The 27,179-nt window shown below is 36.9% G+C and overlaps 1 pseudogene; it reads right to left on the bottom strand.

The window, feature by feature from the left end:
• LOC133049350 (tripartite motif-containing protein 60-like) lies at positions 1 to 27,015 on the bottom strand (annotated as a pseudogene).
• Positions 27,016 to 27,179: the final 164 nt, after the last annotated feature.

Genomic DNA, 27,179 nt, shown 5'->3' on the forward strand with positions numbered 1-27,179 from the left:
TCAATATGCTGTTTCAATATTTAGAATCACATTCACTGGAAATATCTTGAAAATTTTGACCATGTCAGAATACTATAGAGGAAGACTGAATCAATATTTCTTTAATCAGGATGAAAAGAGATTGAGGTATTTAAGGTTTTTCTTTCTGCAGTGCATACTTTTAACATATGTCTATAATTTCAGTTCTAACTGCACACACTCACCTTCCACCTTGCTCTATAGATATTTTAATGTGGAGACATGATTGAACAATTATATATGATTTTCATTTAATTATGCTATAATGTCCACTCTTCATTTTGTATTTGCCTGAGAGTGGCCTCTTCTTTCTTCAGTGGAAACAGTTTAACTTGTTCAAATTAAGAAATTATTCCTTCTCTTACACTTTATCTTTTTCTGAGTGCCACTGATTTGATAGCTTGCAAATTAATCACTTTTCAACTCCTTCTACATCATCCTTCAAGGGCTCAATGCTACATTCTAGAATTTTCCTGTGACAGGAGTTAGCATTCTTAATAGGATATATGTAATGCTTCTGGTATTTAGGAGAGAAGCGTCACTCTGTACATAAAGCTCTGAGACCTTCTCACTGAAAAGAGTCAAAAGCTGATTCTACTTCTCAAAAATTGCCTTCTCTTCCTGCCTCTTCCTTTTTCTTCTTTTTCCCTCAGATCTGGAGAGTACCTTAATGCTTTCAGTCAAGTTACTAAGTTGGGATTTCCTTCTGCAATTCTTTTCTGGATAATAAAATGGCAGACATGGCATGGAAAGGTATAATCTAGATCCTTCTAGGATGTATTTGCACAGGAGTGACTTAGTTGTGACCACTGTGGTAATCAGGGGTCTTTAGGTAGCTCCAATAGATGGAGAGGCCAGACTCTTCTTGAGGTCTGCCAGGGCTGAGCCTTGAACAAAAGTAGTACATAAAATAATACCCCTTTCATCAGGGACTGCCTCTCTAGAGCGAGAAGTGGACATTCCCCTGACCTCGGAAACTAGTTTTAAGTTTCACTGGCCTGGTATGCTGACAGCAGGAACTGAAATCTTTAATGTCTTTTTCTTAGCTCTGGAGGTAGCTGCCAAGAAGGATCCCCAATTTGAAGATCTATCATACGTCACCCATCTAAAGTTAACGTCAATGATTTTCTCTTCCAGAAAGCAGCCGCAGATCCAAGCAAGCAAGCAATCATACCATTATAATTTAAACATCTAAAGAATGTCACCTTAACCAATGACAGACTGATGACTTAGAGCAGATGGCTCAGGTGCTCAGGCCCAAGACTGCAGAGGAGCTTCTGAGCTTCATGGCACAGAGGACAAAGACCTCAGCACAAACCTGCATTCTTGGGTCATGCACCAAATGTGCACACTTAACCACTGCAATGATTAGCATTCTTCCATAAATGGCCACTATGGTCTTTTGAAGATCATCATAAACACACACACACACACACACACACACACACACACTCCAATATAATCAAACTGTGCCATGTGAAACTGAAAATGAATTCAACCACAACCTACAGAAAGAAAATCCTGCTTCCACTGCTTATACTTTTGCCTCATTTCAGTCTATCTCCAAAAGTACATCAGATTTATTTATTTTTTTTCCATTTATTTTTATTGGTTGGAGGCTAATTACTTTACAATATTGTAGTGGTTTTTGCCATACATTGACATGAATCAGCCATGAATTTACATGTGTTCCCCATCCCGATCCCCCCTCCCGCCTCCCTCCCCACCCCATCCCTCTGGGTCTTCCCAGTGCACCAGGCCCGAGCACTTGTCTCATGCATCCAACCTGGGCTGGTGATCTATTTCACCCTAGATGATATACATGTTTTGATGCTGTTCTCTCAAAACATCCCACCCTCGCCTTCTCCCACAGAGTCCAAAAGTCTGTTCTGTACATCTGTGTCTCTTTTTCTGTTTTGCATACAGGGTTATCGTTACCATCTTTCTAAATTCCACATATATGCGTTAGTATACTCTATTGGTCTTTATCTTTCTGGCTTACTTCACTCTGTATAATGGGCTCCAGTTTCATCCATCTCATTAGAACTGATTCAAATGAATTCTTTTTAATGGCTGAGTAATATTCCATGGTGTATATGTACCACAGCTTCCTTATCTATTCGTCTGCTGATCGGCATCTAGGTTGCTTCCATGTCCTGGCTATTATAAACAGTGCTGCGATGAACATTGGGGTGCACATCAGATTTATTGAATTAAAACATTTCCTGTCAATACTCTACCCTGGCGATTTTAAAAATGTGGTCACTGGGTCCATCAACAGATTCTGGGCTTACACCCCTGACCTACTGAATCAGAAATTCTGGTGGCAGAAACTCATCAATCTGTATTTTTGCAATCCTTACAAAGATTCTGTTGCACCTAAATTTTGACAGCCAAGGCTCTACACAAAATCTTGCAGTGGCTTTCTCAGAGTTAAAATCAAAGTCCTTGTGATGGTCTAGGACCTAAGGATCCTTTTTTTCCTCTCATACTTTTTTCCTGCTTGTTAACTTCTGATACACTGCTTTCTTGGCTGTTCCTTGAGTAAAACAGATTCTCTAACATCTTTTTCACATTGTAACTTTTCTTTCCTCTGTCCAATACCTTGCCCAAGTGATTCTTGTACTTCAATACACATGGAATGTCACTCATCCAGTGAGTCCTTTTAGATTCTTTGCCTAAATTCTTTGCCTCACACCTCCACTGAGAATCTCTCTCCCTAGCTTACTATATTTTCAGCCTAATTGTCTGCTTCCTATATTAGATTCTGAGAGCTGAGATTGTGGAAAGCAGTTTTTTGTATGGTTGCTTGTTTTTCCTTGCTTGGTTCACTTCTGAGACCCATGAACATCCAATTTTGCATGCAACAATCAATGTACTGGTGTGGAACAACTGAATGAAAAGAATATTTGAAGTAGAAAATTACATGAAATTCTTCATAGTCTATATCCAGTATAATTTGTAAAAATTAAAAGGTCATATATTTACTTTGTGGCATGATTGGATGCCCTGTTTTTTGGATTATATGATCCATATGGGCTTCCCTGGTGGTTCAGTGGTAAAAAATGCACCTGCAGTGCAGGAGACACAGGAGACCTGGGTTTGATCCCTGGGTTGGGAAGACCTGAAATGTGTAAGTATGAAGTGAAGTGAAAGTGTTAGATGCTCAGTCAGTATCTGACTGCAGCTCCATGGACTGTAGCCCACCAGCACAGGTCTATGGAGTCACAAAGAGTTGGACATGACTGAGCAACTGACACTTTCACTTCACTTCATACTTACACATTTCACAAGTGTACATTACAAATTTATGTTTTCTACTTGAAATTTTAGAGATTGATTTCAATATAATTATGTTGGTTTAACTATTGCCCATGAAAGTCACTATGTTTATAATATTTTATGTTTTATCCTTCACTATTCCTATATTTTATTCTATATCTTTCCTTCTTAATATGAAAGATAAACATGAAATTTTTCTCTTTTTTCAGAATCCCTTAAGCAATATTGGAATCATAATGGACTTCTCATTCTACTTATTTAAAAATATATAGAATATTTCCCATAGTAGAGCAAAACATACCTTCCACTTTACAATTATTCTAAAGTCAATTTTCACTTACATTTTCAAACTTCTTTATTTCATATTTTGGAACCTGATCATTTCATTGCCATATATTGGAGGAAAGGAGCTCCCTCCAGAGAATTTGATGGTGTTTTCTTGGTCACGAAATACCTATTCCTCACATTGGGGATTATTAATGATTTTCTTTCATAATTCTCATCATTTCTGTACCTTTACACAATTTATCATGAGCAGAGAGATATGTCTGAATTAATTTACTCTTTTGTTAGTTTTTATTCAAATTAATTTTTAGCTCAAAGATTCTGTTCAATATGGTTGCTCTCTTATTTTTGATGATGATAAAGTATTTGTAGTCTTTTTTCTCCCAGTTTTAAGAAAGAAATTTCACAGAAAATCTCATCCTTTGTAATTCCTTTTCCCAAAGTTTTTTTAAAGAATTTTACTCTTGAAATATGTGAAAGGAAGAATGAATAATGGGATGGATGGTCAGTTCCATTTCTTTATGAGCATTAAATTTTATAAAAATAACAGTGGCACAGGGTGGTAACCATGGGGAATTACATTATTTCAAAATTTTTTAGTAAAATCATATTAACTGTAAGTATAGAGAATGGGAAAGTCTTTTCTTGCTAAAACTTTAAAAATAAAACCTTTCATTTGTTCATTTATTAAGTAAAATCTTTGGGTTACAGAAAGTTTTAAGTATAAATGATTTTCTTTAATTAGAAGTTAAACATAAAAAGAATAGGTATTTTATATATAATAACTCTGAGGCCCTGGGATTTCAGTTATATAAATATATGAATTATTTATCAGAATGACTTTCTGTCTTTTCTTCTGTAACTTCAATAAGTATGTGACTTATTTTCTAGTCAAAGGGTCAACTTTTCTCCAGGGCCACTACAGAATTTCTAGAAGTATTACTATTAGTTGTTCCTATCATTTCCTTTTTATTACCTCTGTAGATATTATCTGTCTGCATTTTTCTACTTAACAAAGTGAGTCTTGCCATCTTACCAATTCTGGGTATATCTGAAGGATAAGAGGAAAAAAGAGAGAAACTCAAAATATGGAATATAGCAATTTTCACCCCATTCCCTGAGTTTTACTCAAAATACTCTCATGGATAACCCAAACAGTCATGATACTTCCCATGTGGATAATTATTTTACCACTGAAAGATTTTTTTTCACAAGAACTGTATTTAACAAACAACAATGTTTGCATAAAAAATCTAAGTAGTCTCATTTTCCTCCACAGTTTTTTGAGTGCTGCTGAACTGCCTGTTCTCCAACTGCTTAAATTATAACCTGCTAAACTTTTCTTAAATGAGTATGTGCTGAACTTGATGTATTTATGGTTCAGATTTTCTGAAAACAGGATTTTTATCATCAATGAAGAAATAATAGATGAAATGTCTATTTTTACACATAAACTAAATTCTTACAATAATCAGTAGTAGTGGTAAGGAATAAGCTAACTTCTTTAAACAATGAGTTTAACATTAAGTGTACATTTTGTTTATAATTAAAATTTAAAATATAATAAAATTATTTTTTACAGATAGAATTATACTACCTATAGTTATAATCATGGTAGCTGACCCCATTACTTCATGGCAAATAAAAGGGGAAAATATGGAAGCAATAACAGATTTCCTCTTCTTGGGCTCTAAAATCACTGTGGATGGTAACTGCAGCCATGAAATCAAAACACATTTGCTTTTTGGCAAGAAAGTTATGACAAACTTAGACAGTGTATTAAAAAGCAGAGGCAGTCCTCTGCCAACAAAGGTCCATATAGTCAAGGCTATGGTCTTCCCAATGGTGCTGAAGCTCCAGTATTCTGGTCACCTGATGTGAACAGCTGGCTCATTGGAAAAGTCCCTGATGCTAGGAAGATTGAGAGCAGGAGGAGAAGAGGGCATCAGAGGATGAGTTGGCTGATGCAATGGACATGAACTTGGGCAAACTTCGGAAGATGGTGAGGGACAGGCAGGCCTGGTGTGCTGCAGTCTATTGGCTCTGAAAGAGTCGGACATTACTGGGTGACTGAGCAGCAACAACATTGTTGTAATTGCTAGACCTAGGGATTATTTTCAAGACTTTTGAAAAATTAGATGGACTATAGCATTAAAGACAAAACTAATGAGGTGATGTAAATAAAATGATTAATTGATAGCATGCATGGACCACAAAATGAGGACAATAATCAACTTACAAGGAATAACAACCAATATACAATGGGTATGATTACCCTAATTGAATATACCTAAGCTACTGGAGAAGGAAATGGCAGCCCATTCCAGTATTCTTGCCTGGAGAATCCCAGGGGCGGGAGCCTGGTGGGCTGCCGTCTATGGGGTCACACAGAGTTGGACACGACTGACATGACTTAGCAGCAGCAGCAAGTTACTAAAATATTAGAGAAAGGCTGCGTGAAAAGCATTTTAGTTTTGGTGTTAGAAGAAGGCTCTATAAGGAGATGACATGTGAGCCAACGAGGGGATAAGGGCATGTGACAGCATGTGACTCAAATACCATGACAACTCAGGTTCTTGGGGAGAAGATTCCAGGCAGAGAAAAGAGTGATGCAAAGGCCCTATGTTGGGAAGGACTCTAATGAAACATGATACTGTGTTTTTTAGCATAGAGTGGCGAATATTTTATTTCCTTCCATTTTTATGCTTTTTCTGTTATTTTTGACATTAACTTGAAGAATTATGAGTTTTACCCTTAACTAATAGTAAATATCTGAGGGTATTTTTCTTTTTTCTGAGCACAAACTTAACTATGTCACAGGGGTTTTACTGTGTAGTGAATTTTTTATTGTTTTCTTATCGATAAAATAAAGGCCATAGTAGTATTCATCTTGTAGAAAAGTTATAAGAATTAAATGACTGAGGGGCAGAAATATAACAATTGTTCAACATATATTAGCTATTTCTCCTGCTTTCTCTTCTCTTTATTATTATTCTTAACGATATCCATGTTTTATCATGAATTATTTGTGCATTATCATATATTATTTGATTTTCTTCTGTTTTGTACACTCCAGCAACTTAGATTATGTTCTTATATTTGTGTTTCATAATTTACAAAGTCTGGATAGGATTCTTACTCCACTGTAACATTCACAAAAAATATTAGAATGCATATTTCCTTCAACATGTACTTTACTCTTTGTTATTTCTTGTTGTTATCTCCACTTACACCACCCATTTTAACTTCATGTATGTTTACAAAGATTACATTCTGTTCTGTAATGGGAGCTATTTAGAATTATCTCCATACTTAAATAGTTTATTATTCTTCATTTATTGCTTTAAAACTTATATTCAAAAACTTAGTGACAACAGCAAACATTTGTATGCTTTGAGCTTCTGTGGGCCAGAACTTCAAGTGTCTCGCTGTGTGGTGATCTTGCCTATAGCTTATTATTTCTCATGAGGTTGCAGTCAAACTGTTGGTGGGTGCAATCTCCTCTCAGGGCTTGCCTGAGAGAAGCGCTAGCAGGATTCAGTTCTTCGGGTTCTTAGACTGAGGCACTCCATTTCTCAAGGACTCAATTTCTCTCAATGTGGGAATCTCCTCAGTGCAGCTCATATCATGGCAGCCGGTTACTTTGGAGCAAGCAAAGGAGAGACAGAAGCCAAGATGAAAGCCATTGTCTTTTTATAGTCCAATCTGGGAACTGATATCTGCCATATTCTGTTCCTTAGAAGGAGGTTAATAAATGCAGTCCACATTCAAGGGAAGTGAATTATATGAGGGAATGAATTACATGAGCCAGGGACCAGCAGAGGGCCTCTTTAAGGCTGCCTGTGTCAGACAGATACAGTGCTTCATCTTTTTTTTATAGTTTCAGAGTCAAAAACTTTGCATCACTTCTTCTGATATATTTTGTATTTGTCCCGATTTTCCACCATCAAATAGATTCTCCTATTCTGACATGCGTGCTTCGAGTTTTAGGATTTATGCTTTATGACTTATATTTGCACCCCCTCTCAAAAAAAAAAAAAAAGAAAAGGATAACAGGTCTTATAATTCTGGAATCTTTGTCTATTTCAAAGGAGATCCAACCAGTCAATCCTAAAGGAAGTCAGTCCTGAATATTCATTGGAAAGACTGATGCTGAAGCTGAAACTCCAATAATTTGGCCACCTGAAGCAAACTACTGACTCACTGGAAAAGATCTTGATGCTAGGAAAGATTGAAGGCGGGAGGGGAAGGGGATGGCAAAGGATGAGTTGGTTGGATGGCATCACTGACTCGAAGGACATGAGTTTGAGTAAACTCCGGGAGTTGGCTATGGACAGGGAAGCCTGGTGTGCTGCAGCCTATGGGGTCGCAAAGGGTCAGACACGACTGAGCAACTGAACTGAATCTGTTAATTTTACACACACACGCACACACACACACAAACACACACACAAAACAAACCTGTTACCTGAGTATTAAATAATTGGTTTCAGCAATATGTGAACTGTGATGTTCCAGATGCTCAAGCTGGTTTTAGAAAAGGCAGAGGAGTCAGAGATCAAATTGCCAACATCTGCTGGATCATTGAAAGAGCAAGAGAGTTCCAGAAAAACATCTATTTCTGCTTTATTGACTATGCCAAAGCCTTTGACTGTGTGGATCACAACAAACTGTGGAAAATTCTGAAAGAGATGGGAATATCAGACCACCTGACCTACCTCTTGAGAAACCTGTATGCAGTCAGGAAGCAACAGTTAGAACTGGACATAGACCAACAGACTGGTTCCAAATAGGAAAAGGCATATGTCAAGGCTGTATATTGCCACCCTGCTTATTTAACTTATATGCAGAGTACATCATGAGAAACGCTGGGCTGGATGAAGCACAAGCTGGAATCAAGATTGCCAAGAGAAATATCAATAACCTCAGATATACAGATGACACCACCTTTATGGCAGAAAGTGGAGAACTACAGAGCCTCTTGATGAAAGTGAAAGAGGAGAGTGAAAAAGTTGGCTTAAAGCTGAACATTCAGAAAACTAAGATCATGGCATCTGGCCCCATCACTTCATGGCAAATAGATGGGGAAACAGTGGAAACATTGTCAGACTTTATTTTTCTGGGCTCCCAAATCACTGCAGATGGTGATTGCAGCCATGAAATTAAAAGATGCTTACTTCTTGGATGGAAAGTTATGACCAACCTAGACAACATGTTAAAAAGCAGAGATATTACTTTGCCAACAAAGGTCCGTCTAGTGAAGGCTATGGTTTTTCCAGTGGTCATGTATGGATGTGAGAGTTGGACTATAATGAAAGCTGAGCACTGAAGAATTGATGCATTTGAACTGTGGTGTTGGAGAAGAATCTTGAGAGTCCCTTGGACTGCAAGGAGTTCCAACCAGTCCATCCTAGAGGAGATCAGTCCTGGGTGTTCATTGGAAGGACTGTTGCTGAAGCTGAAACTCCAATACTTTGGCCACCTGATGTGAAGAGCTGACTCATTTGAAAAGACCCTGATGCTGGGAAAGATTGAGGGCAGGAGGAGAAAGGGGCGACAGAGTATGAGATTGTTGGATGGCATCACCGACTCAATGCACGTGAGTTTGGGTGGACTCTGGGAGTTGGTGATGGACAGGGAGGCTTGGCGTGCTGCAGTTCATGGGGTCGCAAAGAATCAGACACGACTGAGTGACTGAACTGAACTGAATCTTCCCTTGCAACAGAATTATGCCAATATCATCTCCCTGTTTTATGGAGCTTGAGGCTCAGAAAAATACTATCTCAACTGAGCCTCATTTTCTACTGTGGATGATTTTCTTTGTAGACACAGGCCAGTTATGTGCTTAAAATGTAGAAGGAGAGCAATGAACTGGTACAGCTAGAAATTTCAACTTACTTGGGGTACCTCATACTAGTTTCTCCACAAATCAGTGGTGATTTTTACCTTGTGGGCATATAAATGATAGCTAACATGGACTGAGCAGTTATTAAGAGGTAGACCTTGAGTTCAGTAACTATTGTAGATTATTATCACTGCCATGAAAATTCCGCATGAGAGACACTATTTTCCTCCAATTTTGCCATAGGAATAAGAAACGTTCAATCTTTTATGCCAAAGTATTGAACCAGATATACTTATATATCCAAAATATTTCAGAGAAGCAATGTAATCCATCTACTGTAATTTTGCCATAACTTGAATTATTTATAGCAGTATGTCTAATCAAATATAATAAAAATATTAAAATATCTTAAGTAAGATGTTTCAGACATGCCCAGTAAGTAGAGTCAATAGAGATCCTAAGTATCGTCATGGTAAATAGGTTAAATTTTACCACCATATGTGTGCTAAGTCACTTCAGTCATGTCCAACACTGTGTGACCCCATGAACTATATAGCCTGTCGGGCTGCTCACTCCAAGGGCTTCTCCAGGCAAGAATATTGGAGTGGGTTGCCATGCCCTCCTCCAGGGGATCTTCCCAACCCAGGGATGGAATCCAAGTCTCTTATGTCTCCTACATTGGCAGGCAGGTTCTTTACTACTAGCACAACCTGTGAATCTCCACCAAAACAGTTCAGTTCAGTTACTCAGTCATGTCCAACTCTTTGCAGACCCATGGACTGCAGCATACCAGGCTTCCCTGTCTATCACCAACTCCCAGAGCTTGCTCAAACTCATGTCTATCGAGTTGGTGATGCCATCCAATCATGTCATCCTCTGTCGTCCCCTTCTCCTCCTGCCTTCAATCTTTCCCAGCTTCAGTGTCTTTTTCAATGAGTCAGTTCTTCACATCAGGTGGCCAAAGTATTAGACTTTCAGCTTCAGCATCAGTCCTGAATGAATATTCAGGACTTACTTATTTCCTTTGGGATTGACTGGTTTGATCTCCTTGCTGTCCAAGGGACTCTCAAGAGTCTTCTTCAACACCACAGTTCAAAAGCATTAATTCTTCAGCACTCAGCTTTCTTAATAGTCCAACTCTTATATCCATACATGACTACTGGAAAAACCATAACCTTGACTAGAGGGAACTTTTTTGGCAAAGTAATGTCTCTGCTTTTTAATATGCTGTCTAGGTTGGTCATAGTTTTTCTTCCAAGGAGCAAGCATCTTTTAATTTTACAGCTGCAGTCACCATCTGCCAAATAAGACTGTACAAAACATACAAAATCTTTTGGCTCTCATAACCTTTGGATTTTGGAATTGCAGATGAGAAGATATTGGCCTGTGGATTTATAGAGATTATATGTCCCAAGGCTAGTAGTTGGTAAGTGGTTTTCCTGGGATTTCAAGTCATGTGGCCAAACTTAAAAATCACATTCTTAACTGCTACACATCACTGTCTTAAAGACGCCTGCTGATCCTCAGTTTGGGGGATTTTCTTCCTTTTAGCCTTTCTCCCATCTGGAGTCAAATACTGTTTCTGACCTTTAAAAAATTTCTCTGGGCATCCCTGGGGGCTCATGTATGCTCAGTCACTTCAGTCATGTCCAACTCTTTGAGGCTCTATGGACTATAGCTGCCAGGCTCCTCAGTTCATGGAATCTCCAGGCAAGAATACTGGAGTGGGTTGCCATTTCCTTCTCCAGGGGATCTTCCCGACCCAGGGATAGAAGCTGCATCTCCTGCATTGCAAACAGATTCTTTACCACTGAGCCAATGGGGAAGTGCTGATGGCTCAGTGGTAAAGAATCCACCCGCCAATGCAGGAGAAACAAGTTTGGTTCCTGATCTAGGAACATCCCACAGACTAGGGAGCAGCTAAGCCCATGCACCACAACCATTGAGCCTGTGCTCTAGAACACACGAGCTGCAGCTACTAAAGCCCACACACTCTAGGGCCCGCACACTTCTGCAACAAGAGAGGCCACCACAATGAGAAGCCTGCGCACCACAACTGGAGAAATGCCTGAGCAGCAATGAAGATCCAGCACAGCCAAAAATAAATAAATACATAAGCTTTTATTAAAAATTTTTTTTAAAAAGTTTGTTACACTGATCAGTTTGCTAACCCTTTTTGAAGTTAGGTTTCTTCATTCAGAAATATGAATAATAATAACTTGCCTTGGAAATGACCTTCATGACATTAAATATGATAATCTATAAAAAGCAGTCATATTTCTGATAAGGGTAGTGTTTAATGAAAATTCTCTTTAATTAATTTTATATTTTATTTCTGTGTATTTTTCTAATAAATAAGTACTGATAGCATAATTGGAAATCCTTGGCTTTTATTATATATGTGTTTAATAGAAGAATTTAGTAACTGTGCTTTGTAAAAAGATGTTTTGTATGGCTCCTGTGCAGCTAAAGTGTACAGAGTCATCATGTAGACATGTAATTCCCCCTTCCTCCCCCAACCCTCTCTCTCTATCCACCTATGTGTAAGAAAGAGGTGAGTCTTTAAGCTTTGAAATAAGCAGTAAAGTAACCATAAAATCAAAACAAAATCTTCCCTTAGTAAAAGGAATTGAGGGGAGATATAGCATAAGCATATGCTTATTGGACAAGGATAATAATATCTTTCTGACATGTGGATACTTTTTGACTCATCAATAGCAGTTTTGAGTTCCCATCCATCTGCAAGAAGATGTCCATTGCCTTCTTCAATATAATAGTTGAAAATAAATTCTATCCTATACTTCACCATTATTCTAGAACACTTCTCATCAATGCAAATTCAAGGCCCACTTTGCCAGGCTGCATGGGGCAAAAATAATTTAAAAAATTAATCAGCTGCTTACACATTTACAATATCTTAATTCTATGGACTGGTAGCTGGGACATACTCCTCAAGTCTGGACATCGTTCTAGAGAATTTGAATTAGCAACATATCCACCGCTCTGTTCATCCCCACTCTTCTGATTAATAGTTTCTTCTTAAATACTGCAATAGAAAAAAAAATGCAGTCTGAGTGAATTAAACTGGAGTAATCATGTTGCGACTGTGTTACCTTCCTATGAATGTGTCTTTAAAGGACAGTTTGTAGTCTACTTTTCTTGGTGTGGTGAATGAATGCATAGCAAAAAAGGCTCAGCTTATTTCCCACTTAACTCCTCCCACTGGCCAAGCTCATGAAATTTGGCTGGATAAAAAAGAACTCACTCTTGCAGTCCAACAGAAAATAACTACTTTATTTTGAACCATTTGATGATTTATGGCAATGCACACAAATATACAAACACATCATATAATAATATTTTTATCAATTGCTAGGCTCTACTCTTTGCTTCCTCCACTTTAAAGTAGAATGGAGGATATTTATGGTGACTACAGCAGCGACAACCACACTCCATTATCCTACAATATTCAACCAAGTCTCCTAAAGCTCTTATCGCGGGAGGTAAATGGTCTGAATCCCAAGATACACTCGATCTAAATGGATCATTACTTGTCAACTTCCTGGCTAAGAGAAAGCCTCCATAGTGACTTCCACACCACATGTGGATTCCACTAACACATCATTTTACAGAGAGGCATTGTGCTATTCCCGGTTCCTGGTTACAGGTTTAATAATAGGATACTGGGACGTAAGTTAAAGAAGTATAATCAACATTTGTATAAATAAATTTGGTTGGGGAAATTAGTTCTAAACTAATTTTAAATTTGAAACATTTATTTTGTGTAGTAATCTTTACATGTTTTTTTATCTCTTTTGCTTAAAGTCACTACATTTAAAATATAAGAGAAAATAATATTAGTACTATAGACCTGCCACATAAAATTGTTAATGCTGAAATCTTTTCACATTTGATAGATGCATTATTTTTATAAAATGTATATACTTTACTAACTGAAGTAAGGGAAATGATGAGTATTCTCATGCCCTTCCACTTTCCCCAAGAGGGTGACTGTTTGAAAGCTCATTCACAGTTCTATAGTTTTATTATACACATATTGTACATAAACATATCACAGCAATGTTTGTAAATACAAAATCTGGAAACAAACTAAATAACTAAATACCTGTCTTTGGGGAAATGAGTTTTCAAAAATTTAAGTATATACATATATATATATATATATATAAAATTATACATATTTGTTGTAAATGAAAAATTGGTTTAGTAACAGATTCTCATATATTAATATTTATCTATTATGTTGTACAAAATATTAATTATTAGCTAAACTTAGTTATGTCATATTATAAATATAACATTCCATATATATTATAATTGTATAGTAATATATAATTACTACAATGAAAAGATAAAAAATCAATGAGCAATTATTTGTAACCATTATCATAAAATCATTAATGTTGATATTATTTGCTATTATTTTACTATTGTGTTAATAACTATACACATTTCAAAGATACGTATATCATTTTAAATATTCACAATACATCGAACTTTACTCTTAAAGATTGTTGAGTAGTGATATAGGACAAATGCTTGCCAGATATGCTAATTCTGTCTATTATAAAAGTTTGGTTAGTGATTCCTTGAAAGCAAAGAAGTCTTCTGTAATGTCCTCAGAAAGTATTCTTCAGAATGACCGTTAACTAAAACTACAAAATTATGTCACTAACAAAGAAGCACAATTAGAAAATGCTGACTATAATACAACTATGCCATAGAGTAAAAACAATTAATTTACTTTGCTTTCTCCAGTACTGTAAATTTTGCTGACAGGGAAGTATGATAGCAATTTTCCGTCAACTAAATCTACTTTTTGCTTAGCAAAGCTAGAAATCATGTAATAATGTCCATCTGGGTTACCTCAGGGTTAAAGTTTAAATATAGCTTGCTAAATAAGTTGATTTTGCTAAATAAGTTGATCTATTCCTAAATGCTACCGATAGATTTTGCAGCTCTCTGGTTTCAGTTGTAAAATCTCAAGGAATTGTGAAATAAAAGTTAAAGAAAATTTTTCAGTAGCATTTTCTACTATTTATTCGTGTATTTCCCAGTTGATTAATGAAACAAATTTATAGGACTTGTGCTGTCAAATTTGAATTAAAAAGAAAAGGAACACATTCATATTTACAAGCCTAGGGAAAAGTGCAATATTTATAATCAATGAATTCCTATACGGCAGAGAAAATCATGGTGACATATATAACAAAATATCTGGCTACAGGTTCCAAATAAGTGGCCCTGAAATCTTTATAAATAAAAGGCATGTGTTCTGTTTCAATAATCTGCTATTATTTTTTACAACACTGGGTGACTGGTAATAATATAATATTATGATGTGTTTATATAAACAAAATGGCATTCTACATTCAGTTTTGCACTTCCCCTAAGAGGAGATTAATTGGGCTGCTGATTGTGCGGTATTTTGGCTCAGACTGGAACTTGGCTCAATGGCTCAGTGGGTAAAAAATCCATCTGCAATGCAGGAGACACAGGAGATGTGGGTTCAATCCCTGGGTCAGGAAGATCCCTTGGAGGAGAAAATGGCAACCCACTGCAGTCCGCATGCCTGAAAAATCCCATGGACAGAGGACCCTGACAGGCTATAGTCCAAAGGGTCACACAGAGCCGGACACGACTGAAACAAGTGCAAGACAAACAAGGAATGTGACCAAGGTGGTTATAATCTAAAATGCAGCCAGACTTTGTCTCAACAATTGCAAGTTTTATTACCCAATCTAATCTGTTTGATGCTGTCTTGTCTTATGCCTGTAACCCAGAATTATGGTTAAAAGGCATTTTCTATTTGGAAGCAGAATGAAAATTCTTGAGCTGTGTTAAACTCGAGCATCAGTGAAGTTTCTTGTAGTTTTGGGCCATAGAGTTGTGTTTTCCTTTGCTATGTATTTAACTTTATTTGGCATGGGCTGTATAATTTTCTTAGAGTTCTGTACCTCTATCCTTGTGATATTCCTTCTTGAAACCAGTATATGAAATCTGTTTCTTTGCAATTAAAACCACTTATTAAATAGTGTTCTGTTTCCTTTATAGAAAAAAAAAAAAAAAAACCCTGAGTTTTAAAGCAAATATCATAAATGGGAGAAAATTCCAATCTAGGAGTAGTTCTGTATTGTAGGCAAAGGAAAGCAGGAGGTGCAGATTTGGTGTTTTCTGCGGGTCCCCTAGCTGTGTTGCGTGTGTTGTGTGCTAAGTTGCTTCAGTTCTGACCAACTCTTTGGGACCCTATGCACCAGAGCCTGCCAGGCTCCTCTGTCCATGGGGTTCTCCAGGAAAGAATACTGGAGTGGTTCACCATGCCCTCTTCCAGGGGATCTTCCTGACCCAGAGATCGAGCCCTCATCTCTTACTCTGCTGGGTTGGCAGGTGGGTTCTTTACCAATAGCGCCACCTGGGAAGCTGCATTTTTCTCTTTCATTATTTTCCCCTAAGTAAATTTGCCAGCCCCTTCGACATTCATACTCACATGTTTGGTCTCAAAATATTCTCCCATTTTGTAATATTGAATGGAAAATATTAAATGATAAATTGTCCATGTGAAGCATGTGTGCAAAAAGGAATTTTGTGTTCAAATGAAAAAAAAAAGAAAACTTTTTTAAAGCTATCCTAGAGAATTATGCTTGGGAATAACATGTGGAAAATTTAAAGACATACCAGAGAAGTGAAGTGAAGTGAAGTGAAAGTCGCTCAGTCGTGTCTGACTCTTTGTACCACCATGGACCATCCAGTCCATGGAATTCTCTAGACTAAAATACTGGAGTGGGTAGCCTTTCCCTTTTCCAGGGGATCTTCCCAACCCAGGGATCAAACCCGGGTCTCCCGCATAGCAGGCAGATTCTTTACCAGCTGATCTGCAAGGGAAGCCCACATACCAAAGAATTTACCTTTAAATAGCATTATACTTTAGAATTAACTCCATGTATATAGTTTAACTCCACGTATATATTTATAGATGGAAAATTTTAAATGGAAAAATACAAATTTTATATGTATACATATATATATATGTATATATATATATATATATATATAACAATGAAAATGACTAAATGGAAGCAAGAGAGCTTTTAAAATGAATTTTTCATAGATCATTGTTACCCTCAAGGGGTTCTGATCATGTTTATGACATATATGTCCCAGTGTAAAAGGTTCTTTAGTATTCTGGCTCATTAATAATTATTAGGCAATGGAAAAGCAAGTTTCTAATTTATACTCTGTTGTATAGCAAAAAATAATTGAAAAAAACTACATTAAAATGCTGTAACACACTGTGGCAATCATTTCTAATCACCTACCAGTATGTTTTCTCTCCTTCTTTAGAAAGAATCTGGATATTTTAGTTTGGCTTTATATATAATTCAGAGTGAAATATGTAATTAATTGCCAATATCCCTTTCAACTGTATGCAGGTAATTAATTCTGGCCAATGAGATTTAAGTATAAATCTTTATGGGACTTCTGTAAAGTTCCATTAACAGTGAGATGCTGTGCCTTTCTGCCTTTTCTTTTGCCTGATGAATTAACTCAAGAAAAATGGCTGTAGCAGAAAAATAGGTACTATGGTGCACCAAGTTAATGATGAAACTATGAAGCCATAACACTATTCCTGGAGGCCTTTAGCAAGAATTAATTTTACAAAGGAAGTAAAAGTCTGTCATACGTAAGCCATTGTAATTTTACAGTTGCTAGAAACAGAAGGTAATTCCTGATTGGTACGGAACTGGGCACCTGGAAGTAGAGTTTCAGAAGTAATAGAATGTAAAAGTGACAGAGAGACGGTGCATATGGAGAGATGCTTGTCAGGGGTACAAAGTTTAAGTTATGCAAGGTGAATAAATTCTAGAGATCCAGTGTTCTGCACTGTGACTACAGTTAGCAATATTCTATGGTATCCTTGGAATTTGCTAAGGTGGCGCTAGTGGTAAAGAACCCACCTACCAATGCAGGAGCCACAAGAGACTCCGGATCGATCCCTGTGTTGTGAAGATTTCCTAGAGCAGGGCATGGCAACCCACCCCAGTATTCTTGCCTGGAGAATCCCATGGACAGAGAAGCCTGGCAGGCTAAAAGGCCCATACAGTCATAAACAGTCAGACATGACTGAAGCGACCTAGCATGCAGCCACATACTTGAGATTTGTCAGAGGGTAGAGCTTAATTTTTTTTCAAAAGAGCAAAATAAAAAAGAAAATGACATCTATGTGAGGTGATGGATTGTTAATCAGCTTGTTTATGATGATAATTTCACAATGTACACCAAAATATCAAGTTGTATACCTTAAATATATATAATTTTTATCATCAATTACACCTCAATAAAAGCGGAGGAGGGAAGGCAAGGAGAAAGAAAGCTTCATTTCTAACTTGTTATATGTTTTTAGTTTGTTTTTATAATCTCCAAGTATGTTCATTTGATTTTCAAAAAAATATTCAGTACTCAGAGAATAATCACATCAGGTTTTTTTCCTATCATTCTTTCCATTTTTTTAATATTATGGATTGATTTTTCAAAAGATAAATCATGTTTGCATTCCTAGAATAAACTCAGTTTTAATGTAAGGTATTTTATTCTTTCATTAGGGTAATATAGATATTTAATGACCTTAATGTTCTTTCATACCAGAGTTCATTAACATTTTGTTTGAAATCTTTGCATCTATGATGATGAGATATTTGCCTGTAATAGCTTGTATAGGAGTTTTTAATCCTTGATATAATTTGATATCAGTGTTCTAGCAGGTTCAAAATGTGACTTCTGCTTCTGAAATGTTATTATCTCTTTAAGTCCTTGGAAGAATTTACCAGTGATATCCTCTGAAATTGGTGGTTTACTTGAGGGAAGGATTTATAGGTTCAATGCTTCAAATAGCTTAGAACTATTCATAATTTTATGCTCAGTTTGGTAATATTTATGTTCCCAAAAGGTTTGTTTGTTTGCTTTTATGTTTTTAATTGATTTGAAATGTTATACTATAAACATCAATTAACTTAAAATTCCCTATTAAGATTTTTTAGATTACAGTAAGTATAACATTCAGAAAACTAAGATCATGGCATCTGGTCCCATCACCTCATGGGAAATAGATGGGGAGACAGTGGAAACAGTGTCAGACTTTATTTTTATGGGCTCCAAAATCACTGCAGATGGTGACTGCCACCATGAAATTAAAAGATGCTTAGTCCTTGGAAGGAAAGTTATGACCAGCCTAGGTAGCATATTAAAAAGCAGAGACATAACTTTGGCAACAAAGGTCTGTCTGGTCAACTGGTATGGTTTTTCCAGTAGTCATGTATGGATATGAGAGTTGGACTGTGAAGAAAGCTGAGCGCCGAAGAATTTGCTTTTGAACTGCGGTGTTGGAGAAGACTCTTGAGAGTCCCTTGGACTGCAAGGAGATCCAACCAGTCCATCCTAAAGGAGATCAGTCCTGAGTGTTCATTGGAAGGACTGATGCTGAAGCTGAAACTCCAATACTTTGGCTACCTCATGCGAAGAGTTGACTCATTGGAAAAGACCCTGATGCTGGGAGGGATTGGGAGCAGGAGGAGAAGGGGATGACAGAGGATGAGATGGCTGGATGGCATCACTGACTCAATGGGCATGAGTTTGAGTAAACTCCGGGAGTTGGTGATAGACAGGGAGGCCTGGCGTGCTGAGATTCATGGGGTCACAAATAGTCAGACACGACTGTACGACTGAACCGAACTGAAGTGATATAGTGGGCTTCCATTGTAGCTCAGTCAGTAAAGAATCTACCTGCAATACAAGAGACCCAGGTTCGATTTCTGGGTTGGGAAGATACCCTGGAGAAGGAAAACGGCAACCCACTTCAGTATTCTCACGTGTAGAATCCCATGGACAGAGGTGTCTACCAGGCTCCTCTGTCCATGGGGTCGCAAGAGTCAGACACGACTTAGAAAGTAAACCAAAGGAAATAGTAATATCCACTTTTTTCAATGTGGATCATTTCTCAAAGTCTTTATTGAATTTGTTACACTATTGGTTCTGTTTTATGTTTGTTTGTTTTTTCTTGGTCCTTGAAGCATGTGGTATCCCAGCTCCCTGAGAAGGTATCGAACCTGCACCCCTCTGCATTGGAAGGTGAAGTTCCAACCACTGGACCAGAAGGGAACTCCCAGTATCACCCATTTTTAAATAAGTTTCATTGGCAATTTATACCTTCTCACTATTATTTTGTTCAGACAGTTAAAAGGAAAACTGAAGCATATTAAAGAATTTAAGAGTTTGAGCCAAAATCAATTCAATCAGTATTCAACCTAAAAGATAGAAAGGTGCTCCTAGGAACTGTACCAAATGAAAGACTTTTATAGCCAAAGGGGAAAGGGAATAAAGTTTATTTATATTGTATTTATATTAAAAAAGAGGATTGGTTACTGCAAGGTTACTTTTCTTTGGAGGATGGTTTGGGTCTATCAGGCGGATTACATAACTATCACTGATTAGGAAATTCCTAACTGACTGGTTTAAGATTCCATTTTTGAAGGAGCCAAACCAGTAGTGAAGTCTCCTTTGGTGACACTTAGCATAAGTGACTCCATTTTGTGTCTGTTGTCTTGTTTGCAACAAGTATTAATACACGTGGAGAAATATGTATCAGTATTTTTCATAAGTACTAATACTATGGATTTTCTCTTTTGAGCTTCCGTTTCCTTTTTGAAAATACATGTATGTCGTTATCTTTACTCTCTTTCTGAATATTTTGTCTTTTTTACTTTTAACTTTTTCAACTTTTTCAGATAGATTCCTAGATCATTGACTATTAGAATTTAATTTTAATGAATAAAAATAAAGGTATATGTTTCTGTGTCCCTGTATCATCTGTGATCCCGCAAGTTTAAATATATTGCATTTTATTGATATTAGTTCAAGGTATTCCTAATTTTCATTGGAAACTATATAAAACTTACTATATAGAGTTGGGTCTTTCTCTATAAAATTAGTGAGTTTTATAGAGTTGGGTTGTTCAGTTTCCAAAATATTTATCTTCTTAGTATTTTTAAATTGGATTAATAATATTGATCAAGGACCAAGTTCTGTGTGAATTAAAATTTTTTTTAAATAACAGAAAAGATGCTCAGCATTACTAATCATCAAGGAAGTGCAGCTAGAAACCACAATGAGATATCACATCACAACTGTCAGGAGGCCTGTCTCCAAAAAGATAATAAATAATAACTGTTGTGAAAGATGTGAAGAAAAGAGAACCCTAGTACACTGTTGGCTAAAATGTAAACTAGCATATCTACTGTATAAATGCAGAAGGAAATGGCCAACCACTCTAATAGTCTTGCCTGGAGAATTCCATGGATGGAGGAGCCTGGCGGGTTTTAGTTCATGGGGGTCATAGAATCAGACGTGACTGAGCAACTAACACATACACTGTAGAAAACAAAACATAAGTCCCTCAAAAAACTAAAAATATAAACACCATGTGGTCAACAATTCCACTCTTGGGTATAAATCCAAAGAAAGTGAAAACACTAATTAAGAAAGATATATGCTCTCCAGTGTTCATAGGAACATTATTTACAAGAGCCAAGATATGGAAGCAACCTAAATGTCCATCAGTAAATCAATGGAGAAAGATGAGGTGGTGTGTGTGTGTGTGTGTGTGTGTGTGTATGTGTGTGTGTGTACAATGGAATACTACTCAGCCATAAACAAGAATGAAATTTTGTCATTTGTAGCAACATGGATAGACATGGAAGACATTATGCTGAATGAAAAAAGTTAGAGAAAGATGGACACTGATGTTATCACATATATGTTGAATCTAAAAAATGAAACAATATAAAAAATAATATATGGCCTACTGCTTTTCACTTTTTGATGTGAACTTGAGGAGAAAATTGAACATTGTATAAATTTCAGTTAGATAATTATTTAAATATTCTATATACTTGTAGTTTTCTTTTTGCTTGCTTGCTCTTTGAGTTAATGAGATAGTTGCATTAAAAACACCAATTGCCTTTGAGAGATTTCTGTCTCTTCAAGTTATTTTGCAATTTGTGCTTTAAATATTTTTATACTATTCTGCTGGGTGCATGCAACATTAAGGTTGGTATACCTTTTTAAAAATTGCTTAATGATTATGAAATCTGTCTCTTTTATCTCTAGAAATACATCTTGCTTTGAAGTCTACATTCTCTGATATAAGATAGCTACACCAGCTTCTCTTTTGTTAATATTCACATGATCTTCTTGTTTCCAGTCTTTGTCTTTCAACCATTCTCTTTGTATTTAATATAGCTTTCTGTTAAATAAATATAGAATTAGATTTTTATTTTGTTTCTTAGATAATGTAACAGTCTTTGTTTTCAATTGCAGTCTTTTTTTTTTTTTCATTTATTTTTATTAGTTGGAGGCTAATTACTTTACAATATTGTAGTAGGTTTTGTCATACATTGACATGAATCAGCCATGGATTTACATGTATTCCCCATCCCGATCCCCCCTCCCACCTCCCTCTCCATCCAATCCCTCTGAGTCTTCCCAGTGCACCAGGCCTGAGCACTTGTCTCATGCATCCAACTTGGGCTGGTGATCTGTTTCACTATAGATAATATACATGTTTTGATGCTGTTCTCTCGAAACATCCCACCCTCGCCTTCTCCCACAGAGTCCAAAAGTCTGTTCTGTACATCTATGTCTCTTTTTCTGTCTTGCATATAGGGTTATCATTACCATCTTTCTAAATTCCATATATATGTGTTAGTATGCTGTAATGTTCTTTATCTTTCTGGCTTACTTCACTCTGTATAATGGGCTCCAGTTTCATCCATCTCATTAGAACTGATTCAAATGAATTCCTTTTAATGGCTGAGTAATATTCCATGGTGTATATGTACCACAGCTTCCTTATCCATTCGTCTGCGGATGAGCATCTAGGTTGCTTCCATGTCCTGGCTATTATAAACAGTGCTGCGATGAACATTGGGGTGCATGTGTCTCTTTCAGATCTGGTTTCCTCGGTGTGTATGCCCAGAAGTGGGATTGCTGGGTCATATGGCAGTTCTATTTCCAGTTTTTTAAGAAATCTACCCACTGTTCTCCATAGTGGCTGTACTAGTTTGCATTCCCACCAACAGAGTAAGAGGGTTCCCTTTTCTCCACACCCTCTCCAACATTTATTGCTTGTAGACTTTTGGATAGCAGCCATCCTGACTGGCGTGTAATGGTACCTCATTGTGGTTTTGATTTGCATTTCTCTGATGATGAGTGATGTTGAGCATCTTTTCATGTGTTTGTTAGCCATCAATTGCAGTCCTTAATTCACTTACATTTTATGAAATTATGGCAATTTTGGTTCAAATATACCACCTTAATATTTATTTCATATTTCCTAATATTTTTCATTCCTTTCTAAAGGAATTTTCTCTACTTATGAAATAATCAAATATGTTTATTTTACTCCTCTCCATTAACTTGTCTGTTAAAATTTCTTTTACTTGTATTTAAGGACTAACCTACATATTGCAATGTATGTTCTTGATTTTAAAAACCTATATTAACTTACTATATTTGTGTTTTCCAAAAAAAATTAATTTATAATTTTTTACCATTGATGTCTCTTGTTTTTATTACTCTTTTTCATGTGTATTTTATTTCAACATATATTGTAAACTTCATAAGATATTGCTATTATTTCTTTCAGTAGTCAATATTATTTTATAAATTTCCATGTATTTATCATCTCTTTTCCTTTTCCTTACCACTTTACCATGTTTCTATCTGGATTCATATTTTTTCTATCTGAAGAAATTTATGTTGTTGTGGTTCAGTCACTCAGTAATGTCTGACTCTTTGGACTCTTTGCAGTGACCAAATGAACTGCAGGACATCAGACTTCCCTATCCTTCATTATCTCCCAGAATTTGCTCAAACTTATGTCCATTGAGTTGGTGATGCCATCCAACCATCTCATCCTCTGTCATCCCCTTCTCCTTTTGCCTTCAATCTTTCCTATAATCAGGGTCTTTTTCAATTAATTGGCTCTTCATATCAGGTGGTCAAAGTATTTGAGCTTCAACATCAGTCCTTCCAATGAATATTCAGGGTTGATTTCCTTTAGGATTGACTGGTTTGATCTCCTTGCTGTCTATAGGACTCTCAAGAGTCTTTTCCAGCCCCACAGTTTGAAAGCATCAATTCTTTATATACACCATGGAATATTACTCAGCCATTAAAAAGAATTCATTTGAACCAGTGCTAATGAGATGGATGAAGCTGGAGCCCCTTATACAGAGTGAAGTAAGCCAGAAAGATAAAGAACATTACAGCATACTGACACATGTATATGGAATTTAGAAAGGTGATAACGATAACCCTATATGCAGAACAGAAAAAGAGACACAGAAATACAGAACAGACTTTTGAACTTTGTGGGAGAATGTGAGGGTGGGATATTTCAAAAGAACAGCATGTATACTCTCTATGGTGAAACAGATCACCAGCCCAGGTGGGATGCACGAGACAAGTGCTCCGGCCTGGTGCACTGGGAAGACCCAGAGGAATCGGGTGGAGAGGGAGGTGGGAGGGGGGATCGGGATTGGGAATACATGTAAATCCATGGCTGATTCATATCAATGTATGACAAAACCCACTGGAAAAAAAAAAATAATAATAATAAAAAAAAAAAGATAAAAAAAAAAATAAATAAAAATTCTAGAAGAAAAAAAAAAAAAAATTCTTCAGCACTCAGCCTTCTTTATAGTCCAACTCTCACATCCATACATGACTGCTGGAAAAAATTGTAGCTTTGACTGTATGGACCTTTGTCAGCAAAGTGATGTCTCTGCTTTTTGAAACAGTGTCTAAGTTTGTCATAGTCTTGTAATTTCATGGCTGCAGTCACTGTCCACCATGATTTTGGAGCCCAAGGAACTAAAGTCTGTCATTGTTTCCATTTTTCCCCCATCTATTTGCCATGAAATCTATACTTCCAAACTTTTCTTTAATGTAGTTCTAATGGTGATTACTTCTCTCTGTACTTGTTTGTCTAACAATATCTTTTTTTTTTTTTTTTCACATTCATTTTGGGAGGATGTTCCCTGTATGATGTATTCTCATTTAGCAAATATTTTCTCTAAACATTTTCTACATAATTTAATTGTTTTATTTTCACTATTCTTATTTGGAAATTAACTGTATTTTTTTATCATTGAAGCAACAGATTTACTTCAAGCAGTCATCAGTTTTAGAAAATTATTGTCTATTATTTAATAAAATATTGGCTCCAAACCTTTAACTTTCTCTACTCCTGGAGTCAGATTAAATCTTATCATCAAGAACTATATGTCTCTTGAACACAACTTTGTATTTTAAATCCATTTTCATATATTCAGCAAGACAATTTATCTTGATCTTTCAATATACTTGCTTTTTTCCACTGTCATCTATTTTTAAAGGAATCAACTAAATTCGCATACTTAGTTTCACTATTCAATTCTAAAATTAATGTTTGATTTATGTTTTCTTTGCTGAAATTCTTTGTGTCAGTATTCTTGAGTATCTAAATTATAGTCATTTTCTGCTCTGTGTCTGATAACCCCAATACCTGCAATGATCATTGCAGGCATGGATTATTTTGTTCATTTCTTCTGATTTTTTTTTTTTCATTTGGTCCTCTTCATTTCCATGCCTTTTACATTTTAATTTACTTCTCAAAACTTGTGTATGAAAAATTGTAGAGTATCTGGATATTATGATTTCTTTCTTGCACACAATATTTCTTTTTCTTTTTTTCCAGTATTGTATAGAGAACAGGAAAGATGTCCTTGGTCCATGTGACTTTGGAACATATTTTATTTTATGCTTACACCTAGGGCTTCCCCATTTTCATTTCCCTACCTCAAAACCTGGGATACTTAGGAAAGGTCTCTCTCTTGGATGATCCATGAAGCCTGAGCTATAAGACTGTTGACTCTCTGCTTAGCTTTCATGTTCTTGGCAGCTGCTTTATCCTTTCTTTTTCTGAGTCATCACCTGTTCTTGAATAGTATAAAAGTTGAAAAATGTCTTATAGCAATACCCTACTCAGAATGTTTGAGTCATTTCTCTGTGGTTTTCTTTTCTCCTAGGGTATTGCCCTGCATGCTTAGTTGTTTGGAAGCCATAAATTTTAGTGATTGCTTCCTTAGCCCAGGATACTGCAAAATACAAGGTTGCTGCTCCCTCTTGGCCCCTGTGTCCTATGCCTAGAACCAGCAAAAGACTCCAAAGAATAAAGCAGCAGGAAGCTCAGGTATCCTCAATGCCTTACCCTTCCCTCCAGGACTCTGACCCACAAGTTCTGGCAGCCTTTGTTGTTTTATAAATGCTTCAGTGTCTTTTAAAATATTTATTCATCTTTTGTAGTTCTCTTCAGCTGCAAGTTAGTCTCCTGCCAGCTGCATCCTACTGTTTTTGTTGTCAACAGCTTTCACACCTTAATTTCTACAAATGCATGTTTACACATGTATGTGAGTGTGAATATATACAGATATACATATGATTTATAATGTATAATTCATAAATTATATATGTATATTCAAGTATGATACTTAAACTATATGACTATTTTTGAGAGCTACAGCTTCTGTTGTTTAATTGTATAATAGAATAACTGAGTTTTGGATGTAAATGTGAATTTGAAACAGGCTGAGACCTGGGACCCTTTGCTTCAGTGCTGCAAAGCTTGCACATGGACACACCACTCCTTGAGGAACAAAATTAAAAAAAAAAAAAAACAAAAACAACTATGTGGGTTTAAAAGTAACATGCTGCAGTTAAGGTAAATTCTGTACAAAAGATACAAAGAGACCAAAAACCCCAACTTCCATTTTTGAAGGGCCTGGAGGAAAAGTAAGAAGTTTGGAGTAAAGGCAGGGCATGCCCCTGCACACAGCACCACATAAGGGGTGGGCAAACCACCCAAACCGCCCCTTGGGCCCCACCCCCTGTACACACCTCTACCCTCACCCCATATGAGGAGCAAGCTTGCCCCCTCTTAGGGAGCAAGCAAGCAGGGGACCCTATTGTTTGTTCTCACTCCCCTCTCTGCAGCAGGGCTCCCAATAAAGCCTTACCTGAATTTCTTTCTGGTCTCTAGTCAATTTCTATTGATTGGAGAAGACCAAGAACTCTGGTCGATATCATACTTCATGGCGCCCAACGTGGAACACTTGTCTTCTTCCAAGGAGAGGATCTGGGCACCTTCAGGACCATGAAACACATCCTCCCCATGAGTGACAAGCGGCCACTTGAACCTCTTGTTTGAACATCATCACATTTGGTAAGTCTGCCTTCCTGACCCCTCATTCAGGCAAGTCTCTCCCCCTCCCCCTTGTCTGTTTCCCCTCACATTCTCCCTTCCCCCATTGTCCCTTTCACCATCCTGAAATCTCTCTACTTCTGTGTCCTCTTCTCTCTCTGTCCTCTCTTCTGTTCTATCCTTCCAAGGAACTGGACCTTGAGCAGCTTCAGCATCACTCCTCTCGGCTTGTGAGACCTGCTCCCACTGGCCAGCAGTGGCCCACCTTCATGGGCGATGAGCGGAGATTGGAGAGGCTTGCCTCACACCATGCAGACCTTGGCCCAGCGGGCTCTCCCTGAGAGGGGATTTATAAGGGTGATAGCGGTTCCGACCTCAAGTCATATAGTGGCTGGAAGTCCAATCATCCCGATAGTCTCACCTTTATTTTTCTGC

Source organism: Dama dama, chromosome 30 (assembly GCF_033118175.1).
Source record: "Dama dama isolate Ldn47 chromosome 30, ASM3311817v1, whole genome shotgun sequence".
Lineage (NCBI taxonomy): Eukaryota > Metazoa > Chordata > Mammalia > Artiodactyla > Cervidae > Dama > Dama dama.